At 37.2% G+C, this 18,951-nt stretch overlaps 1 protein-coding gene across 3 annotated transcripts in view; it reads right to left on the reverse strand.

Annotated features, from left to right (window-relative positions):
• Nucleotides 1–1,269: 1,269 nt before the first annotated feature.
• Nucleotides 1,270–18,951, reverse strand: part of LOC140526911 (utrophin-like) — a 107,542-nt gene continuing 89,860 nt past the window's right edge. Inside the window, exons 14-15 of one of the 3 annotated variants that reach the window (XM_072643553.1) lie at nucleotides 17,498–17,673; nucleotides 1,270–3,338 (exon numbers count right to left, since the gene is read on the reverse strand). The gene's annotated coding sequence lies outside the window, so the exon portion shown is untranslated. Of the gene's footprint in view, nucleotides 17,674–18,951 lie in introns of all 3 variants that reach the window. The other 2 variants (XM_072643552.1, XM_072643551.1) reach the window with 2 other exon arrangements.

Raw genomic sequence — 18,951 nt, forward strand, 5'->3', positions numbered from 1 at the left:
TCAAAAGAACTTTGACATTATTTTTATCTCAAACATTCTCTTCATTTGCTTTTGGATATTGTAACAGCAAGCATCCTGACACACATCTAGGAAGATCTGCTGGCACACATTCTTAGATCTGCTTTTCTAAGGAAAGCAATTTAAAATTCTACTTCAATGACATTCACCAAAAGAGAAAATACAAGCAGAGAAGCTTCCACCTGTGTGACCATAAGCAATATATACATCAGAGATCAACAGGCAGATCCAACTGTCTGACCATTACATACACACATAGTTACTAGAGAGAGAAGTGCCAACGTCTGGCTTTTCAAAGCTAGGGGGGCTCTTTATCAGTTATCCAGAGTCTCATCTGGCACATGAACATTCTTTCAAATAGTAAGCCCCAAAAGCAAACCTTACCTCAGAGTATATATACAATTTTCAGAGCCAGAGGGCATCATGACCTTCATGACCCAGTGCCTCATCAGAAATTAACAAAAACTGTGGACCTTCCTACACAACAAACATCCCCTGATCAAGCTTCCCTGAAAGGGCTCCACATGAAGGCTATTACTGGGCAAGGAAGATCTTTAACTCTCATTAACACAGATATAGAACTTTATACCCTTAACTGGACAAAATGCATTTTTCTCTTCAGCTATTAAGGTTAAACTGTGTTTGTTCCTATAAAAAAATAAAGAGTCCAAATCATCTTGATCAATGATACATCTGAATATATCATTAAGTGCCTTACCTGTCAGCAGTACAGATATATTTCATTATATACTTCTGTGCATTGTATAGTAACGGGAAAGCTGCATTTCACTATTAAGTGGTAGAAGTATTTAAACGTTTACAGCAGATGTTAGTAACGATGTATAAAATGTATTGAAAAAAGCAGAATGTGAATTTCCTTGATCTAAAACAAACACTGAGCAAAACAATATTTTACATGTATAAGCATGTATAAGATACTGGAATTATAAATGCTTACTAGAAACTTACTTACCTGAAAAACTTCATAGAATTATGTTATGTCATTTTTTCCCTATCTTGACCATTTTGCAAACCATAATTTTTACATATGTTTATAAAATTGTTACTTTTGGAAACATGTATCTAAAACCCAAAATAACAATAACGTGCATTAGTGACACCATAGAAATTATCCCTGACCAACGCACCCATTTTTCAGTACAGTTCTAGAAATGTTAGCAATAACAGTAAGACAAGAGAAAGAAATTAAATTCATAAAATGAGGCAAAGAAGAGACATGACTATTCTTAGTTGTCAGTGATATGATCATTTATTTATAATATTCCAGGGAATTAGCAAAGAAACTAAATGAAGTACTGAGTACCTTCAATGAATTTCCAGACTTCACTATAAAACCACAATCAACAGTATTTCTGTACAATTTAAAAAAAAAGTCTGAAGGACCAAACAGAAAGTAAATTTCAAAATAACCACAAAATGTATAAAATATTTTGGAGTTATTCTGTCAAAGCACAGCTAATATTTGTGTAGCTTGGAACAAAAATGTTTCTTCAAGAAACAAAAGATAATATAATTGGAGCAGTCAGTGCTCATTGTTGGGTCATGCTAACATAATAAAGGTGATAATATTACCAGAGTTCATTTGATGATTTGATAATTAAGAATGAGCAATGGGGTACTTTATCAAATCTAATTGAAGTTGTAACAGTTCACTTGGGAGAACAGATGACCAAAGATATCAAGGTAAATAGTGCAAAAAATTGAGGGGGAGAGAATAGCACTTCTTATTATGTTATTATATTATATATACATGTATACGTATATATAAAATATATATATTACATTATAAAGCAGCTGTCAGTGAAATTATATTTTACTGTTCAAAAAATAGAAAAAAAAGGTATCAATGCAGTTGACTTGACAAGGTCTAATCAGAAATACTGGGAGCTCTCTTACTGATGGATGGAAAAGGTGAAAGCATAAGGAGAGGAGCCCTTATTTGCTACTGGGAAAATTGGAAAGCAGTTTGGTAGAAATTAGGCTTAGACCAATATCTTGTACAATAATGCAGAATAATTTCCAAATAGTTACATGACCTGAATATGAAAGATAATACCAATGGAATGTTGCACAATTAGGAGATCTTATATACCTTTCATAGCTACAGTTGGTAGATGAATTCTTAACATAAGGAATAGATGAAACTGACCTGATAAAATGAATAATTTTGATTATGTGAAATAAAAAAGCTTTTGCACAAACAAATTTAATGCATACAGTTTAAGAATTGGAAGCAGTCAACTGGGATCTTTTTTTTTCAATCAAATCTCTCTGATAAGGGTAGATAGCCAAGATATATCATGAATACAAATATGTAAGACCAAAACCCATCTGTTAATAGTGAAAAACATAATAATTTTTAAGAAAAATTTTAACTATTAATAACTAATATTGTAAACTTTTAAGAACTGTATCAAAGAATGTTCCATTATTGAATAATTTAAAAAAATGAAAGTCAAGATAACTCTGAAATTTCATATCACACAGTACCTGAAAAAATTGGCCAGTGGTAACTCATATTTTTCCTGCCTTTCATTCATAAAAATGACTTCCCAAAGTCATTCTGTTTTCCTTAACAGAGCCAGAATTTGAAGCCAGTTGTTTTGTCTCTATGTTTTGCGATCTTTATTCTTATACTTTGTTGTTATTTAATGTTTATAGAAGAAATCTAATGTTGTGAGGGGTAGTCTTTTATGGTTTGCTAAGAGAAAAGTACAAGTATCTTTTTTTTGTTACAACTCAATAGCATCTTTTCAATGAATGTTCTTGGATGCTAATTACTTCTCTAAATCAAGTCATAGCTCTCTAAGCGGTGATGCTTTGGCATCTGTTTCTTCTTTTTGTGACCTAGAATGTGTGGATGCTCTTGTATTCTGATAGTTATACCTAACTGAGTGTCTGCTGAGTTTCTTAATACTTTTTCTCCTCTATAGGCAGAATTCAGACAAATTTCTTTGGAAAAGCAACTACAGACCATGAGGGAAACTGACCACATGTTGCAGGTCTTGCAGGAAAGCCTAACTGAGCTGGAGAAACAACTCACCACCTACTTGACAGATAGAATAGATGCCTTCCAAGTTCCACAGGAGGCTTAGGTAATTCCTCAGTTATGTAAAGTTTTCTTAGCTTTCAAATATTGGTACAACGAATGGTCCCTATCAGTTCCTGGAGACAACGTTTTATGCTGATGCAGCAATTTCATAATGCAGATCTTCTATTTTTATTACAACTTGTCAGGTCCAAGAGGCTTTATACACACCATGTGGGCAGCTCTTTAGAGCTTGTTTGAACTTCTCCTCCTATTAAGAACATATGGGAAATAAAAATTATAATCACTCCCATTTATAGGGCACTTTAAGGTTCACAAAAAAATAAGGAACGTGGAGTTTTGAGCTATAAGAGATTTTCTGATCATTCAGTCCATCTTCCTCATTTTAGAGATGAGAATACTGAAGACCAAAGAAAGGTGTAATACTTTCCTTCAGGTAGCATGTGCCAGAGTTGAGATTTCAAGAGTTGAGATTTAAAGTCAAACTGAAATGACTAAAACTATTGAAGGGAGATGAGACTCTCAACTATACAAACTATTGGCTCTCACCTCCTATACCACCCCTACCACCACACCATCACGCAAATCTTTTCTTAGGATTGTTACAAGACAAAAAACATAAATGAGATTCAGATTCCTATTCTGTACACCATGTTTGTAGATTTGACCAAGGCCTTTGACACTCCAAAATTAGGGAAAATTATGTCAAAATTGGATTGCCCAGAGAAGTTCATCAGTCTTGTATGCCAGTGTCACGATGGCAAGTTTGCCTAGGTTGTGGATAGTGGACAATGCTCTTGTGCCTCCCCAGGCACCAATGGAGTGAAACAGGGCTGTGTGCTTGCTCCCATGCTTGTTAGCATGATGTTTTCAGCCATGTTATCAGATACTTTCAGTGAGGATAAACACAGTCTCAAGGTCAACTACCATACTGATGGTAAGTTCGTCAATTTGAAAAGGCTACAAAGCTAAGACCAAAGTGGAGGGAGTGTTGGTGCACGATTTTCTGTTTGCAGATGATTGTGTACTCAATGCAACCTCTGAAGCTGAAATGCAACAAAGTATGGATCAATTCACTGCTGCCTGTTGCCAGGCCTAGAGGCCTGTGTGGGCTACCCGAGTCTTCTTACCTCACCTCCGAGGTCTTCGGTTGGCCAAAACCGGATGCTCATATGAGAGAAAGGACGTTCCAGAGTCGAACAAGGGCTGAGCTTTATTTCAGGGTCTAGTTACAAGTGCAGGGAGATCTTCCTTAGGAGGAAGAGGGGGAGATTTCCTAAGGAGGCTAAGATCTTAAGGGATTGGAAGTAGAAGTACAAGTGGGGAGAGAGGGGGAGGGGAGAGAGAAAAGAAGAAAGTGGAGCCTACTGTCCTCTTGGCTCCTCACATGTTAAGAGAGCTTTCAGGCTTCCTCAATCCTACTTAACCTTCAGCCACACAGTTTGCATCTCAATACCGTGCTGTTAGATAAAAATAGTGTGCCCAGATTCGGGACGACCTCGAGGGCAGGGAGACTCCACCCATCACGTATCTCCCGGGGAGAGGCGGAAATACCCGAGCTAGCTCGGTTCACCTCTATTCCCTGCCGTTTCCTGGGAGGGTCTCGTGACAGCTCTAAGATTTAGAAGCTCCCACCTTTACCTGCCCAAGACTGTCCACACGGAATTGAGCTTCCAATGCCAACAGCTTGTGCTAAATTGAGCCTAATAATTAACAACAAGAAAATACAGGTGCTCCCTCAGCCACGATCCATATGTAGAACTATCAGTTGGAACAAATGGAGAAGTTTTGAACTCTGTGGATAAGTTCACTTACAATTGGTAGTGTATTTTCCAGGGATGTACACACTGACAATGAGGTCGATGCACGCATTGCCAGAGCTAGCTCAGTGTTTGGGAGGCTCCAAAGAAAAGTTTGGGAGAGAAGAGGTATTAGACTGACTACCAAACTGAAGGTCTACAGATCCATTGTGCTGACCTCATTGTTGTATGCCTGTAAAACATGGAGAGTCTACCAGTGCCATGCCAGGAAACTGAATTGCTTCCATTTGATCGTCTTGGGAGGATTCTGAGGATCACCTGGCAGGATAAGCTACCAGACTCTGAGGTCCTTGCTTGAGTGGAACTGCCAAGCATTCATACTATGCTTCAGAGAGCACAATTCCAACAGGCTAACCACATTGTTCAAATGCAAAATGTGTGTGTTCATCCTTTGTTGACGAAGAAGACCATGCTATCAGAGAAATAATGACATGACTTGCACTTAACTTAGTTTTGAGGGAGGACTGTGCAGGTCACCAGCCTCACTTCTCCTCCAGAATCATCTGAATCCAGTGAGGAGATATTCATCAGGATGACTGGAGATGACCCAGGATGAGGCAAATGGGGTTAGGTGACTTGTCCAAGGTCACACAGCTGGTGAATGTCAAAAGTTGGAGGTGAGATTTGAACTCAAGTCCTCCTGACTCCTGTTCTGCTGGCTCTATCCACTGCACTGTACGCTTGCCAAAAACTGTTTCATGGAGAAATCACATGGCATAGGCGATCACATGGTGGTCAGAAGCAGCAATGCAAGGAAACTCTCAAGGTCTCTCTCAAGAACTTTGGAATTGGTTGTGTGACATGGGAGACACTGGCACAGGACCGCTCAGCATGGTGTGCCCACATCAGAAAGGGTGCTATACTCTATGAGCAAAGCAGAATCAAGACAGCACAAAGTAAATGTGGGATGCGCACATTTGGAGTATCCACCCCCAATGTTCATATGACTATCTGTGCTCAATCTGTGGTAGAGCATTCCAAGCTCATATTGGTCTGATCAGCCACAGTCGGACACACAGAAATGTCATTTTGTCATGGTAATGTCATTTTGGTCCTCTTCGAGAACGAAGGACAACAACCAGTTTGGTGATAATCAAGTAATTCTTGAAATGTTGGGGACTGGAAACTTAGAAAGAACCCTACAGATGTAAGACAAAGAAACCTTTTGTAGTGTCAATAATTGCCTCCAGATTTGTTTTGGAAACTAGCATCTCTTTAATATGGGAGTTTTATTAGATTGGCTGCTTTCAAGATTATTAACAGGACAGAAAGTAGAAACAAGATAAGGCCTTAAGTATTCAAAAATATTGTTAAAGAATGGCTTTAGGTTTGGTTAAACTTGCCCTGTTTTGGTTTTTTTTCTGTGTCTTCCCCATACATTGTTTGCTTTTGAAGTTGTACCAATTTAACCAAGACAAGCTTACTGTTCCATTTATTCAAGTGGCTACTTCTCTGATCAACTGCTTGAAAAGCTTCAGAGGCAGGGAAGTAACACTTTCCGGACTGAACTGGGGGAAGACGTCTCTAATGAAATAGTGAGAAAAGAAAATTAACATATGCCCAATCTATAAGGCCCTGGTCTTTATTGGATTTAGGCAAGTAAAGTCAAAATTCTTCATACACTTGAAGGAATGATTGAGACAACTGAATGAAGGGGAAAAGAGAAAGAGAAAAACACCTCATTTCTCATCCCATCTTCTTAAACAAAATTGGCTTAGATCATAGTGCACTAGCTAATTTTAAGACAACCTTAATCTTCTCTTATTGCATGTGGCACAATCCCAAATTCAATTGGCTCTGCAGAGTGGTACAATACAGTGTAATGTTGTATGGAGAAAGTATATCCATTCTTTGTTGCAGGGTATTTAATCAGGCTGATCTGCGACTATTCAGTAACCCATTTTAAATACAGTTGAGAAGAAAACCGGACTCAAATGATTCATGCTGAGACACTTTATGACATCCTACTATTTTTCTTCCGTAATAATATAATAGTTCATATTTCCATAGCACTTTGAAGTTTACAAAGTACTTTTATCACCATCAGCCTGCGAGATAAGTCATGTAATTATTACCTATTTCCAGATGAGGAAATTGAAGTCTAAGCCTGAAAGGTCTAAGAGATCTGCATAAAGGAAGGGAAATCCAAGTTTCCTTATTGCACATAAGACATTCTACATTTTGCATGTCTGTAAAGGAGACATTCAACTTTTCTTGGCTTTAATTAATTGCTATTCCTTTATCACCTCTCAAATATGTGCCAAGCACTTGGGATTCAAGGACAAAATTTAAACAGTCTCTGTCCTGGCAGAAATCAGAATTTTTAAGAATGCAAAATATTTCTAAAATATAGACAAGGTAATGGGTTTGGGGAGAAAACATAAATAGCTGGGGCATGGGATAAGGGCAGAGAATCTAGTAGGACTTCTTGTGGAAAATGGCACTTGAGCTGAGATTTGAAGAAAGCAAGGAATTCTAAGAAGTAGAGATGAGAAAGGAATGCATGCTAAGCATGCTAAGAGATGGAGTCAGGAGACAGAGGGCTAATAAGAGGAAAAGAGAGGAATCTAATTGAGAAAGCTATGTGAGGGCAGACAGGCCCTGGGGCCTGGGGACAGGATTACTGGCCTCAGGCAAGTGGCTTCTGGGCTAGCCCTCAGGTCCTTCTCTCTAGCCAGGCTTGGCAAATCAAGGTGGCCTTGATGATGTTTCCAACAGGACTTTTGATGAAAACTTCAAACCTGTGTCTCTGGGAGCCTATCAGGTTTACAGCACCCACTGGTCTGAAGTACCACATGTGAAACCTAGACCAAAGGACTCCTTCCTTTCTCTCTCTCTTCTTCGGACCTCTTGGCTATTTCTGAAAAACTGACCATTCCAACACTAGAGCACTACTGCCACTTCCGGTGGGGAATGTTAGGAGGAGATAGTCCAATCGGGAAGAAATGATGAAGAAAATTAATGCATAATGAGGTTGGAAAGGAATGTTGGGGGCAGGTTGTGAAGGGTTGGCAAAGTGAAACAAAGGAGATCTGACCCTAGAAAGTCACTGGCCTGTCTGCTAAATAAGGGAGGAAAATTATGAGAGGATAGGATGTGATGAGGAGATACTTGGGTTGGGAAGCTGGTTGAAGAGGCAACAGTCCAGGTAAAAGGAGATGATAGCCAGAAACAGGTCATGTAAGTAAAGAGATGGGGAAAAAATAAAAGATACTATTAAAACAGATTTGGCAACAAATGATTTACGTGGCATATGGGGTATAAGAGAAGATAAGGATAGCCCTACATTGGGAAGCTGAATTGTCTGGATAAATTGTGGTGTCATCAACATGAAAAGGAAAATTCAGAAGATGAGTTGGGGGGTAGGAGGAAAGATAATGAGTTCTGATTAGGAAATGTGGAGATCTGGACAAGGAAGAATTTATGACCAAACAAGAGATAGAGAGCATTATGGGATGCAGAATGGATAATTTTGATTACATTTAATTAAAAAGTTTTTGCACAGACAAATCCAATGCAGTCAAAATTAGAAGCAAAGTAGAAAGCTGAGAAATTTTTTTCTTTTGCAGAAAGTTTCTCTGATAAAGGTCTAATTTCTCAAACATATAGAGAACTGAGTCAATTTTTTTAAAGGCTACAAGTCATTCCCTAATTGATAAGTGGTCAAAGGATAGGAACAAGCAGTTTTCAGAAAATCAAAGCTATAGTCATATGAAAAAAATGCTCTAAGTCTCTATAGATTAGAGAAATGTGAATGAAAACATCTCTGAGATAATACCTCATACCTACCTATCAGATTGTCTAATACGACAGAAAAGGAAAATGCTAAGTATTGGAAAAGACATTGAAAAATTAGGACACAACAAATTGTGGTATATGATCGTGATGGAATGCTAGTATGCTCTAAGAAATGATCAGCAGGATGAATCCAGAGAAATCTGCACAGACTTACATGAACTGATGCAACACTTGAGGGCCTAGAGGGCCACATGTGGCCTGGAGACCACAGGTTCCCGACCCTTGGATAGAATACTATTCCAAAACACACTCTGCTAGCTGATATCCAAGGTCCCTCTTGTTCATTGCTTCTACATAGCAATTCAACACATATGGGCAGAAGGAAACACAATGAAGTTGGTCTCCCCTCTAGATCCCTTAAATCCTATAGTTTACATTCTTATTTGCTTTCTCTTCCCCCAAAATCCAGTAACACTGATTTCTGATCTCTTACAATCTAAACAAAGAGGCAAGGCAGGATATACTAGTATCTACACTGGTATGTCATTCTGTACTGAAACACAAGTATATACTATGAGACAGGGTATCTCCACTCAATGTGGTTTTTCCTAGGTTTCTTTGCATCAGAACCACCTAACAAAAACAAGTTGTCTCAGAACACATTAAGTTGAAGAAAGATATTATTCATAGCAAAGTATTTTGTTAACTAATTGACCAGAGAAAGACAAAACTTTAAATAAATCAGTAGAAGAAGAATAAGGGTATTTTTTATCTTCATTTATTTTTGCCTTTGTATTCTCTAACCTGGTAACTGGTGCACAGTGGGCATTTCATATACATTTATGGAACCAAATGGAAAATGGACTGCGTCTATGAAGCCAAAAGAAAGTAAAACTCAAGTACGTGAAAGAAAACTCCTGCAAATATGTAATTATGTTAGAACAAAAGAAAATTTAGTTATTTAAAACTTAAATCGTCTCAGAGAAAAATGTGATTCAGAACTGTAGAGAATCTTTGATCAAAGCTGGATAGAAAAGTATAAACATTTCATTGTTCAAAGAAACTTAGGTCAATCTGAATTCACCCTTACTACTACTTCCTAATATTGAGAAAGAATGGACTTTTCTAATGAGCTAACACCAATATTGCAACACAACACATAATTACCAGAATTTAGAGCTTCTTTTACCTTTTCAAAAACCTGCGTAATAACATTGTTAGACTTACAGAGGGGAGAGGGGAAGGAAACTAAGTGAGTATTTTAACTACTGTTAAAATACTGTCCAAAGCAAAATTAAATGTTAAACCATGTATTTGCATGTTCACATGATTATTTCAATTCTTTGATGATCTATGATCTCACTGATTTAGATACTTTCTCTAAAAACTGCTAATCACAAGCTGTTCAAAAGCCTTCTTATCCTACATAATTCTTGTCAATGTAGTTCCATATTACCAGGGCCCTGGCCAATAAAGTCCTAATCTCAGAGTATCTATGTTGTCTTCTGCCTGGTGCCAACCCATGAGGAAGACACTTAGGATTCTACTTTGGGAAATCATGATGCTTGAAGTGATTAGAAAAGCCCTGTTCCCTAATGTGGAGCCTGCACATCCTATAACTGGTTTCGATGTGCTAACCAGAGACAGACTACTGATTACCTGATGAGTGAAGAAAGGTACATTCAGAAGACACTAGAGCAGGCCAAAACAAGTCTCTTGCCCTTCCCCTTCTACTATCTGCTGGCTCTGTATGGGCATGGAATCATACTGTCTCCCCTCCTGGAGCCAAGAACACCATCCTTTGCTTTTGCCTACTCAGATACCCCAGAAATTCAAACAATTAATATATCATAATTGTCAACAATTATATATTGACAATAGATCATAATTATGTGTCATCATAATATGTAATACAATGTACATTTTATTGTATATTATTGTATTACTTAAAGCACATCATAATCATCTGCAAAAGTTTTAAAAAAACATCACCAATGTATATTCATTATTCACTTTCCTATTCAAAACATAAAAAGTTACCAGTCAGGGTATTCAAGTACCCTCAAGTCAGATCATTTGTGTTATGATGCATATTGGGTTCAAAGAGAACTTAACTGAAGTTTGAGAATGCCTTGTATCACTTCAAAAATCTTACACCTTAGATGACATCTAGTAAGATTTGGGGTGATGACCACCAAAGAATTTCACACAGGCCAAGGGATGCAACTATGCATAGTTTTGTGGTTGGTTAATAGAGAAAAAAAGATAGTGTTTCTAAACAAGGTGTGGTTTGCAAAGTAACATCACTTCTGCAATCTCAGTAGAGAAAAATATTGACCAGTTTCCAATTTTCCCCAAGTGTTTAAAAATATCTGTGCATGTGTTTGTTTTCATTGGTACTGCTTCATTTGCAGGAGAGTTTAGCTACTTATGTTGGATTTACGCCCTTAGAGAAATAAATGTGTCATGCTCTGACAATAACAAAGGATATAATTACACAAAAGTCTTCATGGACTTTTGTCCTTTTTCAAGCTAATAAAAATAATCAAACAGCCACATGTAGGAAAATATTTCGCTAAAGTTGCTCTGAATGCAATGCCCATTCACTTAATGAGGATTTTGTTAAATTGGACTGGTTGGTTTTATTTAATCTGCCAAACATATAATACAAAGTGAAACAACATTTGCGATGGCTCCCTATCAGAATATACTGAAATCAAATGTAAATTACTTATCCTGATGATCCAGGTTTTATCAACTACTCTCACCCTACCTACTGAAACTTCTAACTACTCTCCAACCACAATCTCTCTGTTCTGACCAAAGGGATCCTACTGCAGGCCTTTGCCAGGAGTGGAATACAGGCATCTCTTGAAGAGATTGTCAGTAGGGTTATTAACTGGCCTAATTACAATACTGCTGTGTCTCAGGGAACAGGGAGACCTGAGGAGAAGTAGAGATGGGTTACTGCTGGTCAGTGAAGGAGTCAGGACTCACACAACATTTATCGATTAAGTTGGTTGTCTTCTATGGGCACAATTCATGGTGGCCCAATAATAACCTCAAAGATCACTGATCAATAATAAAAAAAAGTTTGAAACTTTGCAAGAATTGCTAAAATGCGACCCAGAGACACTACGTAAGCAAATGTTATCAGAAAAATGGGTCTAATAGACTTGGTCAACACAAGGTTGCAACAAACCTTCAATAGTTAAAAGAACAAAAAAGAAAAAAATTAAATAATCTGTGAAGGGCAATAAAACAAGGCAAGCATGTATAGTTTTTACTGCATAAAAGTTAGCATACACAGATCTTTGGGATATCTGGCCCAGTGGAAGTCAAAGCCTCTCCCTTTAGGTAAGAAATCAAACCCCATTGCTCTGAAGTTCCAATAACCACCTAGACAAGTGGGTCCACCGTAGAGGATAAGGTTCTTGGTTACTTCTTCCACTAAGACCACTCTGCTCTGAGTTCAGTTGGATACAAAGTGTCAGATGGAGAATCTCCCCAATGGGTGCCTGCAAGTCATAGGTCACTGAATATATCACAGATGAAGCTCCCACAGTGGAGTGTTCCCTCTCAATTTCAAACCTAAATGCTAGGGTCAAACTGAAGAGATCCCCAGAAGGAGCATTCAAAAGTATACCCAGGGATGCCAAACGATGGCAAAGGAAATGAAGAAAAAGAATAGCTCAATGAAATTAAATACTGTGATCAGGGAAACAATTTGTTAAGGTCACCTTTCTGTGGACATGGGAGGAAGAAAACAGCATTCGGCTGGGCTGAAGGCTGATCCAACCCTGCCAAGGCAGAGTTTCTGAAAGTGCACACACTTTGGGTTTTTGCAATGCAATCTAAAAAGCCAGTATAGACCCACTAATGATACCATTTCTTCTAGAACAGATACCTTCTCATTTCCTCAATAGAATTCCCTTGACTGGAAATGCCCTTCTCCTTAGGTCATCTATCATATCAACGTCATTTATAAAAAGAAAAGGTAATTACAGGAATATTATATGAAGATAATGAAAAGAAGGGCTGGTTTTATGGGGGGGGGGAGAAGCAAGGGAGGCATTTTCACAGCTTACTTCTAGATCTCTTTTATAATCACCAATATTTACAATATTTAGGAAATACGTCAGTATTACAATTAGCTTTGATACAGGTTTAGAAAATCATTAACTTGGGAATTACACAACATTCTGAAGGTCACAAAACACATCTGGCTCACTGGGAATACATCAGAAGCATATATACAAATGAGAAGATGCGGTTGTCAATCGAAATTTAGTTATACTAAACTAGAAAAAATTGTGTGGGCCTGGAGCTATGTTTAAACTAAATATAATTGAGAGGACTAAAACAGAGATGAGACAATTACCATTCACTGAACAAAGCTACATATTAAATCTAAGACAAACACACAATATCATCGGTCATTAGGTCATAATATAATAGTAATTTCAATCCTCTCCACAGGTCTGTAACTCTACCTCCACAAACACTGTTGACCTCATTTAAGGGATGATAGTTAAATGATCTGCCCATTATGAACCGGTATCAAACCAAATTCTATCTAATTTCAAGGCCCAGAGTTCTTTTTCCTATTCTGTACTACCTTGCCCCAACAACCCCTTTCATTTTCTGTTAGATAATTGACAATTTACCTAAAAATTCCTCACCTTTAAAAAAAGCATGAAAGTGAAGAATATGATGAAAATTATATAAAATGAGAAAATGAGGCTTGTGACAGCAAAGTTTTTTGGATTCCAAGAACATCAAAAACGGTAGGAGAAATAATAGCCCCTTTTTGCAACATTTTGATCTATGATTCACTCACAGTCATGCATATCACCTAATAACATTTATTACCTAAAGAAATGAAAGGCATACATTTAGTCTTTTTCAGAAAAATTCCAAAACTTTGTACAAATAAAGGTGATGGCCATTATCCAGAAACATCAGTCAGGTGAGGGAGCTACAGAGGGAAATTTATAGAAATAACAGGCATTCCTCAACTGATATATGGTCAAAGGATATTAACATGCAGTTTTCAGGAAAAGTAATCAAAGTTACCTATAGTCATATAAAAAAATGCTCCAAAGCATTAGTGATGAGAGAAATGAAAATTAAAATAACTCTGACCTACTACCTCACACCTGTCAGATTGGCTAATGTGACAGAAAAGGAAAGTGACAAATGTCGGAGGGGATGTGAGAAAATTCAAACTAGTAATGTACAATAGTGAAGTTGTATATTGATTCAACCATTCTGGAAAATAATTTAGAACTATGCCCAAAGGGCTATAAAACCATGCATACCCTTTGACCAAGCAAAATGCCACTACTAGGTCTATATCCCGAAAAGATTTTTTAAAAAAGGAAAAAGACCTATGCATACAAAAATATAGCAGTTCTTTTAGTGGTGGCAAAAAATTAGAAATTGAAGAGATGGCCATCAACTGGGGAATGACTGAACAAGTTGTTATTGATGAACAGGATGCTCTCAGAAAAGCATGGAAAGATTTACACGAACTGATGCAAAGTGAAAAGAGCAGGACCAGGAGAACATTTTACACAGTAACAGCAATATTTTATGGTGAACTACTATGAATAACTTTAGCTTTCTCAGCAATACAATGATCCAAGACAATTCTGTAGGGCTTATGATGAAAGATGTTGGTCCATCTCCAAAGAACTAGTAGAGCCTGAATGCAGATCAAAGATACAACAGATGTATGTTTGACATAGAGTAAAACATACATAGCTTTTTAAACGGTCCCCCAAAAAGGTATCATTGTTCCTATCCATCCATGTGGACATGTAAGGTTAATGATTGAGGGTAAGTGGGGGGTAGGGGGAGAAAGAAGAGTTAAAAATCTTCCCTATCCATTAATAGGCCTCTGACAACACGTTTTGTTAATTTCTAATGAGATACTGGGTCATGACAGTCATGCCCTCGAGCTCTGAAAAGTATATATATACTCTGAGGTGAGGTTTTACTTTGGACTAATTTTTTGGAAGAAGGTTTCTATATGCCAGATGAGACTCTGGGCAGCCATTTTAAGAAGCCCCCCTGCTTTGAAAACCCAGATGTGTTGGGGCTTCTCTCTCTGGTAACGATATATGTCTTCTCTATGGTCAGACAGTTGGAAGCCCTGTCTGTTGGTCTTTCTGGTTGTAATTTGTTTTTATTTTCTCTGAAGTTCAGGGTGCTGACTTTTTCCCCCGAACTCAGTGAATGACATATATGCTTGATTAAAGTAGATTGCTGACCCCTCAAAAGTTGCTTTTCTTTTAGAAAAGTTGATCAAAGAAGCTGTCTATGCCAGGGTCCTTACTGATACAGAACATGACAAAGCACTCTATGATTCAAGGGCAATCTAAATGTTACCATCACATAAGATGAGAAACAAAAAGGCATTTGGTCACCTAAAGTACTTGGTGTTATAGGAAACACCCTATGTACCTTGTTTGGAAAGAGAAGAATTCATTATCAATGATGAGATTTTTAAAATGATCTTATTGATCAATAGTGAACTAATTGTGTGATACCCTAAAATCCCAATTTCCTTGGTGAAAACAATAGTACCTTGGAAGAAGACTACTCAACCTATTCGTATTGGAAAAATAAAATAGAGGGGGAAAATAAAACATATATTGCCTAAAATATGGCTTACATTTGATCCGGCAGTCCTTTGCCCAGCTATTAATAGACAGACTTATCTTGGATAAGTGCTACAGACAGACAAGGACTTATTGAGGAGATGATCATTATGATCCCAAATTTTTTACTCTTCTCTAACACATATTTTTCCAACAGACTAGATCATAGCATGGGCAAGTGAAGTAGCTAGCACAAGAAATGACAAGGTTAGCTCAAGTAATATCCTGGGGTCTCCTGCTAGATAATAATGACGACCACAAACATCCTTGAGCATGCTGGGCTAACACCCAACATATGGAAGAATATATGGAGAAAAGTGGATCAGTATTACCATGTACAAAGAACCACGGAAAGGGGATGACCAGAAACAATATAGCAAATTAATGAAATCGTAGATCCACCAAAGTGGCTCCACCAAAGAAATCATAGTTAGGAAACCAGAAGCAAAGGTAACTACAGTATATCACACTGAGCTTGTGTCTACACACAAACTAATTTCACCGTGGGGAAGTTTTTCCTTTGTTTTTCCCTTTTGGTAGAGAAAAAGGTAGCTAAATTGGTTGATCATTTTTAAAAGTCACACCAGACTGGGTTTTCTTTCCTCTTGCAGGCTTTCTGAGCAACGCATTCTGGGATGAATTTAAAAAAGAGAGGCCTAAATTCCCAACAATTAAACAGATAGTGACTTTATCACAGAGTTGCCATTTAAGCTGGAAGAGTGGAGATATAGACATTGATTCATTTATACAGGTATGAAAAGGGAGAAAGGTATTGAAATTGGTGAACAAACATATTGGGACCAATAAAATTCAAATAGAGGATTTTACAGCACAACTTGAAAATGCCAACTTGAAAATGATTTACATAAACTGGCACACATCTATGACATTTTCCATCCTGTAATCACAGCCATCACAACGTATTATTTTCAACCATATTTAAGGAGTCTTTTCCTTACTCCTTACTCCAACAATACTTCTACCTGATCCTGAGTATATCTTATATGTTATCTTTCCCTATTAGAGTATGAATGCCTTGATGCTAGAGTTTGTTTTTGCATTTCTTTTTATCTCCAATGCTTAGCACAGTGCCTGCCATGTAGTAGACATCAATAAATGCTAGTTGAATGATGGACTGACTTTAATCAGCCATCTGAAATGCATCTGATATTAATCTCTCTACCCCCAGATACTAATGATCATGATGAGAATATTCTGCCCAAGTCCTGGATGATGTGCTTGTGAACCTGAGGTCTTAAAAGTTGTCAATTAAGAACAAGCTCTGGAAAGTGCAGCCAAAGGAAAAAAAAAAGATGTGGAACATAGGCTAGAGAATAGACTCTGTCTTATGCCTGACAACCAACTGACTTCAAGTTCAAGGGCTTGTTACCAGAAGGTTACCCATAAAATGATCAATTTGTCTTGGCCACCATAGTATCTTCTGAAATTCCTTTACCAAACCTAGTAAGACTTCAATCTATGCTGGTAAACAGACTACCAATTTAGATAAAATTACAGGTCTTATTAGGGGAGAAAGGCAAGAGGAGAAATGTTAGTAAGGGAAATACTAATAATATTCTCTACACCACCAGATCTCTATAATTTCCCCACTTTAGGAAACTCCTTGGCTTGTAATACTGCCCCCCCACCTTGATGCACATGTGGTTCTATTATCTTCTCAGGTTAGGAAGCTCCTTGGTATGTGAACTTCCTTCATTAATACAGGTCAACATGACATCTGTAATTTAAAAGTCTTAAGAGAATTGTCCATGGCAAAAAAAATGAAGGGACATATACAGAATGACTCAACACAATAATATGTTTTAGAGGAAGGGGATGAATCCAGGCTATAATGACTCCAAGGCCAGGCTACCTAGCCTACTAATGAGACTACTACCCAGTTCAAAAGATTCCACTGAGATTTGGATGTCAGTACTGGCCTTTGCTTTAAAACTAATATTCACTATTATTAAGCAGTTTGCAACCTTACTTACAATGCAAATTTTAAGAACAGATGGGATTTTGGTAAATCTATTTGCAACTCTAAATTGTGATCCAAGTACACTTGGATTTAAAATGTTAAAATTTTGCTGAGCCATTTTCAGTGCTGCGCCTCTTTTCTCACAATACCACATTAACAAAGACATTTTTCTCAAAATTCCTATTTTCATATATCTTATGCTGACCTGATACAAGCCAATTTGGCTTTTAAATCACTCCATCTTTCATTCATATACATGATTTTATGTTGGAGGGCGGCTACTGCATTGGAATTTCCAAGGGCCTTGATCATATTTTCCTGTTTCTTTTCATCGATATTTTTCAAAATATTGCTGTGTGCGTCGATTTCTGCCTGTATGTCCTATTAAAATAAGAAGAGAAAAACGCAAATGTTAAGTAATAGTGTGTTAATGTTACCTATGACCAATAAACACAGATACATACACATACACACACACACACACACTCACACCTGCATGATTTGTGGCATAACTAAATTTTTTACTGGGTTTTTTATCAAAGTATTTCCCTTTATAACATGTTAAATTCAATGAATGATTTTTTAAAAATGCTTCCTCCTTGGAACATCATTACAGAATTCAACTCTGTTTAAGCGGGTCTTCAAAATTAAACAATGGATTTCTGGATTTTACTTGTTTAAGATTGTTTCAAAGACAGAGCTTGCAGGTCCTATGTAAAGTTGGGAGTTTTTTCCTGTTGTTTTTAATGTTGTACTCTTCATAAGGTCTAATTTTAGCAACTGCTCCCAAATCATTTAGCATTATTTTGCTACAAAAGTCAAACCACTAATTCTTCTCAAGAAGAACAGCTACTCATTCTCTCCTTTATACACATTCTTTAAATGTGTGAAGATCTTACAATGGACACCATAAAACTGCATAGCTTTATATTGCTATACAAAGCAAGAATTAGGCAAACCTAAGTTTTTTTGCTAGACTCTATATGATATGTAAAAAGCTCTAAGAAATGCCAAGAAAACTTTTTACCTATCTCCTTTCTCTATTAAAAGAATACTAACTTACTTGAATCCAATGATAGGTGGATGCTAACTTTTCTTTATAAATGAAATATAATAAACTGACTAGAAATGCACCATTTTGGATTTAACCTGACTTCTTTTAACATTGGGCTTCTTAAAGAGAGCAAGAAGTAGGATCATGTATTTCAAATTGAAAAAAGTTTAGAAGTAGATTAGCATAAATTATTCATTTTACAGGTAAGAAAACAGGCTCCAAGGGAATTCAGTGGCTTGATGAAGGTCATACAAGTCGTATCACAACGAGGATTTGAACTCACATCCAAATCCAATGCTCCTTCCGCTGAAAACAATTATTAGGGTTGTTCAAAGAGGAGCATTACATGAACTTTCTTTAATTCATTTTTTTTAACAGTACTTGTCTAGAAACAACTTCAGAAGCGAAGATAGCGGAGAGTAAGCAGTAAATGGCCACAACTTTCCCATATTCACCTCCACACAACCATAAACTGGAGCCCCCTCCAAATTCTGGAATAGCAGAACAAGCCAAAAGAAACAATCATTTAGCCCAAGAAACCTGGAAGATTGGCAAGAAAGCCTCACTGGGTGAAAGAAGTATGGAAAGACTTGTATGAACTGATG

Source organism: Notamacropus eugenii, chromosome 2 (assembly GCF_028372415.1).
Source record: "Notamacropus eugenii isolate mMacEug1 chromosome 2, mMacEug1.pri_v2, whole genome shotgun sequence".
Lineage (NCBI taxonomy): Eukaryota > Metazoa > Chordata > Mammalia > Diprotodontia > Macropodidae > Notamacropus > Notamacropus eugenii.